General features: G+C 31.5%; 1 long non-coding RNA gene across 1 annotated transcript; it reads left to right on the forward strand.

The window, feature by feature from the left end:
- The first annotated feature begins 1,162 nt into the window (after positions 1-1,162).
- Positions 1,163-4,654, forward strand: LOC118036332 (uncharacterized). The gene is made up of 5 exons (XR_004685358.2): positions 1,163-1,381; positions 1,981-2,171; positions 3,009-3,292; positions 3,848-3,943; positions 4,218-4,654. It is a non-coding gene; the product is annotated as an uncharacterized lncRNA (long non-coding RNA).
- The last annotated feature ends 1,613 nt before the right edge of the window (positions 4,655-6,267 follow it).

Genomic DNA, 6,267 nt, shown 5'->3' on the forward strand with positions numbered 1-6,267 from the left:
TTTTCATCCGATGACTTGAATTTTGACTATAAAGTGAATTTCAAAATAAATTTTAGAATTTTATTAAATACTCTTTTTTTTTTTTTTAAAAAAAAGGACCAAAAACTACAGTTTTTCAAACAAAATCTCTGTAATAGCACTCGTGATGTTGAATTTTCTCTTCAAGAACAACTAATTTACTAAAATATTAGTCAAGAGAAAATATTAAAGATTATATTTGTTTTTATGTTTTAAAAAATATATTTAAAAAAATTTGAATTTTTTTTAGTTTTAAATTAATATTTTTTGATATTTTAAATTATTTTAATGTGTTGATGTTAAAAAATAATTTTTAAAAAATAAAAAAAATATTATTTTAAATATATTTTTAAATAAAAAATATTTTAAAAAATAACATAATATCAATGAATAGTTTTTAAGTTTGCCAGAATTCTATAAGTTTCACTGAAATCTATAAGATTTTTGGAATTTATTAATTTTGAAAATTAAAATAAGATTATTTGAAATGAATGTACAAAATATTCAAACAATTGAAAATTCTGGTAGCCAGGCAGGCAAGAAAGCAAAACACAAGTGCGCAACTAAAAAAGAAAAAAAGTGAAAAGATGAGGATGCCTTTTCAATTCATTTAATTGATTGAAAGAAAAATCAAACAAAACGTACAATCAATTTTCTTGGACAACAAGGAAGATAAGCTGTCTCATCCTTTTCAACACATTAAATTATCTCAAAAGTAATCAATAATCAAACAATATCCATGTATATAGCAAATGTACCGCAATGACCGATTCTCTTAACCCCCAATATCGGCAACACCAACAACCAAAAACTCCAAACAGCAACAGTCATGAAGCCCAGACAACAACAAAAAAGGCTTTGTGATTACTGTAATGACACCACAGCTCTCCTATATTGCAGAGCTGACTCAGCCAAGCTTTGTTTCGCTTGTGATCATGAAGTCCACTCAACGAACCAGCTCTTCTCCAAGCACACTCGTTCACTGCTATGTGATGCCTGTCACGCATCCCCTGTATCAATCTTCTGTCAAACAGAGCACTCTGTTTTTTGCCAAAACTGCGACTGGGAAAAACACAGTCTTTTTCTTCTTTGTCTTCAACACACATTCGTAGGCCGATTGAGGGTTTTACTGGGTGTCCTTCAGGGAATGAATTTGATGACAATTTTGGGGTTTGAAGATCTGGGTCTCAAAAAGTCTCTGTTTTTTAGTGAAGAAAGTGATGGGTTTATGGGGTCTGAACTTGATGATAGCTGTTCGGATTTGTTTCTTTGGGATAGCCCTGCCGTTTGCATTGATGATTTGATAGTTTCCACTGATTCGTGTTCACATTTCCAGACTTTAGGAGTCCCTCCTTTGCCTAAGGTAATTATCTATTTGTGCTTCTTAATAATCACTGTAAAGTTTAAATTAGTGGTGTCCGAGGGGTTTTTTTGTTAGCTTCAGATGAAGGTTCCAATTCTGCTTATGCTGTACTGAAAAGTCTCACTTTAAAAAATCCATGTGGTTGCGGTAGGTTTCATTGGTTTGAACTACGAAAAGATCTTAAAAAAAAGAAGCTTTTTTGATCGGATTGCTGGCAACCAAACACAACTGTTTTTTTTTTTAAAAAAAAAGAAAAAAAACTTAGTTGACTAATTGTGTTTCCCTTTAGGTTCCTTTGTTGATAAATGCACGAGTTTAATTGAGATTCACTCTTTTTTTTTTTCTTTTTTTTTTTCTATGACTGAAAATTATCCAGAAAGTTTTATGTGGGAAAATTAAAGTACAAGCTTGATAAGTCATTGGCTATAAATTTTAGTTTTCTAAAAATTAAAGTTCTAAGTAAATTTGTGTAGGTTTTTTAGTGTTTTTGAATTATGATGTTCTCCATATGAAAAATCTTTGTTGCTAAATACTAGTCAAAATTTGTCAATGGACTGCTGTGGTTTTGACCTGGGTTGAGGATGTCATTCTTGAATCAGAATCGTAATGCTGCTTGTGGGCAGCACAAGGAAGAAATCCTTTGTCAGCTTCGTGAACTAGTGAGATGGAAGCCTGATCCATATGGAAATGCAGACGTTGACCCTGCTAATATCCTCCAATCACTGGATGCTGATCCGCAGCACCGAATTTAAATACAATTGGTGATCCTGGGGCATTCACTTCATACAAGGTAAATCTGTTCCATGTAGTCATGTAGTCTACGGCATTCACTTGTAAACTTTCATGTTTTCTACCTCGTATAATTTGTGAGCATTAGCATTTTTTATTGTGGTTGTGGAATTAATTTCCTTTTATCTATCTGCCTCGCCATTGTTGAGCTAATTCATTATCCGAATTAAGTATGACATAGTGATCTACATGTGGAAGGAAAGAGAACAATCTCAGTAGGACTGGATCTGAATTCAAAATATCATCAACATGTCTTTTCGTACTCTAAGTGGTAATACGAGTCTTCTTGTTGCCTTGTTGGTTTGGCACACTGGTCCATGTGGATGATCAAGGGTTTTAGGGTTGGCAATTTAGAAGCAAAGCGTTATCAGCAGGTGCACGCAAAGATTTATAACTTGCCTGTCCACCAAGGCACACACATGCAAAAAAGCAAATCGATTAAATATCATCTATTAGATCTTTGTTTTCATGTGGAAGAGAGGCCGTCTTGTGGTCTCCAGGGTTAATGAATTTTTCACATGAAATGGGCATACAAGACATTGGTTATATGTCAAAATAAACTTTTCCTGGGTTTTAGATCAGTTTGTTCTTGATTGTGTCTACAATTTATCCCATTGTCTCCAGGGTCACTAGATTTTTTGCATGAAACCTATTTTACTTCAAAGCATGAGTGGCAGGCTCATGATCACTTATTAGCTGGCTTAATCATTAGAGAGCTTCTTATGTAAACTTATTTTCTTGTCTTTTGGTTTTGTTTTAATTCAGTTCTTGCAATTATCAGTATCAGATGTTCTTTCAGTAGAATAAAAGAGGAATAATTTATTTTTCCTTCATTCAGGAAAATCTGCCTGACTGGCTTGCTGATTATGGTGAAGCTGCTCATCAAGTTTGTTTTCCTTCTACATTACCAAGAAGCAACTTTGAGGAAAGTTGTGCAGTTCCTGACAAAGAGTTAAATATTATTGGCAGTGCAAGTCACGTCCATGATGATCATGCAGCAGAGCCACAACCTCTTACAATTGAAACATTACCAGCTCTCCCAAATGTTGTGACATATGAATTAAACAGCCAGGAGAGAGATTCTGCTATTTCACGATACAAGGAGAAGAAGAAAACAAGGAGGTATTTGGATCACCAGTTCTTTGATAGTATTATATTGCAATCTATGTTTTCAATTTGAAAGGAACTTGAACATGTGCTTTCTGAGATCGACATTTCCTATATCCATCGAAAGTGATTAATTTTTGTAATATTTAGCTTTGGTTTAAGTGTTAGATTTTCTAAAACTCTCTGATAGTTTGGGGTCTCCAAGGAAATGAATTGCGTTAGCATGTTCTGATTGGATCGATGAAACTGAGAAATTAAGATTCAAAATGAACACCTTTTTGGTCTGAATAAATTTACATTGAAGAAGACGCATCAGTCTTCAACAAGCTCTTCTATATGTTTCATGGACTGGAAACAACTTTACCTGGTAATTACTCTATATTTTAAGGGTAGTCTTGTGACAGATGGATTGTTGAGAATTTTAAATTATTGAACATGGACAAGTCAAGTGGACCACCTAAATAAGACGTAGAATCTTAGCAGGATGGTTCATTAGCATGAGATGAGTGATCTTTGGATGTCATTTTTCTGGAACTTGTAAACCAGCATTCTTTTTGTTAAAAACAACAGGTACAGCAAACATATCAGGTATGAATCCCGCAAGGTTCGGGCAGAAGGCAGAACAAGAATTAGGGGACGTTTTGCTAAGATGGATCATTGAAAGTGGTACGCAGTTGCTGTTGCTGTTAAGTTGTGGTTTGACAATTTGTGGAAAAATTTTGAAATTGTTTGTCAAACTGATTTCTGCGTGCACTGGATCAACACAAACTTTCTTACACAAACAAGTCACATGTCTTTCTCACCACATGCTGTTTACATCATCTGGTTAAAGCAGAGTATACTAGCAAGAGTCTGATGTTTTGATGGCTGTTATATATTTTCCTGTCATCAATTCTAGACTTCTTATTTTGATATATATTTTTTTATTTTGAATCAACAGATATTACAACTATCAGGTGTATCTCAGGATAGGGAACATCACTATGATTACTGGATAATTTGGTAGGATGGATTGCCGAGTTCTGGAATATACCGCAATATCTGACCTTGTTTCATATGTGAGGGCATATCATATCATATATTTGTTCTATCTGGTAATGTTTCACTGTGTTTGTTGTAGCCACTGAAGCAAAAAACTTTTGTAGATCCTCAGCAAATTGTAATATAAAATAGGGTTTTCTCTTCTCTTTATTTTTGGGTGAAGCTTAAGGCTTACATTAAGCTGTTCCCTTACTTCCTTGGATGGGCTTGACTTCAGTTTTGGGTTTTATTCTTTGTTAGGCTGTTTCGTAGCTGTTCTGAATTCGGGTTTGGTTAATTTTGGTCTTCTCAAGTAGATCCCAATGCAATGAAAAATAATAAGATTTTTCTTAGAAAGTCATTTATGTTGTTATTAGGCAATAACTGCAACATGGAAACTCCTAATATTGAAAGCAAACTGATTGTAAACTGATTGTCGTTTGTTAACACACTAGTCGACCGTAAATACTCAGATGTTTTAAGCACATGAACTAAATTTTTTAATGTAAGAATAAAAGATGTCAATATCATGTATGAGTTTTTATGTATCATTATTTTTTAAATTGAAAAATTGAAAGGTGGTGTTTCTGTTAAATAAAAATAAATTATAAAAATCTATATGAATTGGTAAATAAAAAAGAATTTCGCAAATATTTAACTTATTTTTTTTATTTTATATTAGATATTATTTTTTACTGCTAAGAACAAATTTTATTTTTGTTTTTTATAAAAATATCAGACATAATTTATTTATAAAAAATATAAAAGGAAAAAAATTAAAAGATAAATTGCAATAATCTCTTGGAAATATTATGACTTTAAAGAATTAATTAACATTTATAAAAAAGTTGAACCAAATAATTTTAAAAATATGAGTATTAATTAAAATTTTAATAAAAAATCAACGCAAAGTAAAAAAAAAATAAAAAAAATAAAAGAGAAGATATTAATAAAAGAGAGTGTAGTACAATATCAAGTAACGAGGGTGATGTGTTTTTTTGTCTTGTTTGGGGAAGAAATGAGGTATTAAATGGCCTTGAAAGGTGGCTTCATGGTTTGTTTAAAGAGAATGAAGAACAGTGCAAGACAATATGTTGTCTGACAAAGTTTTTTTTTTTTTTTTTTGTTGACCAAAACACTGTTGTATGAATCCAAAACTCGTCGTTTAGGTCAAAACAGCACAAATCGCACCATTTCATTTAAATAAAACAACGTTGTTTTTGGGTTAATTTAGGTTTTAAACTTCCTCTTTTAATTTCAACCCTCAATCTTTTTAATTTTTTCAATTAAGTTCTTAATTGCATTTTGATTTTAAGAATCACTTTAATTTTTCCCTTGTCAAGTCTCAAAAACATCTCTTGATTTCAACGTGTTTTTCAACTTAGTCTTTGGTTTTAAATATTTTGAATTTTATCCATAATTGACCTTCAAACTTCTAATTTCTTCAATTTCATCCTGTTTTCAACCAAATTGAGTCCCCGAATTCAAATGCCTTTTGCAAAAAGATCCTTGGTTTGAATTTATTCAATTTTATCCTTAATTGACCTTAAACTTTGATTTTCTTTCAATTTTGTCCATGATTTCACCCAATTAACTTTATAAAAATTAAACTTGATCATCTAAAATTCCATCATTCTCAATTAAGCCCAAATTAAGCTTTCACACTTATTTTTTCATCAATTAAGCCCTTAATAAAGTGAATTTGACATATTAAATCAAATTAACTTATTAAAAATCTAACTAAGTCCCCATACTTAATTTTTATTGAAATTCACTCAATAATCATTTTCTTTAATCTTGAATCTACATTGTCTTTCAATCTTGGGTATATTTGAGTTCTTAATTTTTTCCAAAATCTCAGTTTTTTTTCCTCCATTTGCTTAGAGCTCTTCTTAGCCTACCTTTTTTTTTTTTTTGCCAAGTTATTAGTCCTTTTTTATTTTTTGCTTTTTTTAAGATGATTTTAGGGG

Source organism: Populus alba, chromosome 10 (assembly GCF_005239225.2).
Source record: "Populus alba chromosome 10, ASM523922v2, whole genome shotgun sequence".
Lineage (NCBI taxonomy): Eukaryota > Viridiplantae > Streptophyta > Magnoliopsida > Malpighiales > Salicaceae > Populus > Populus alba.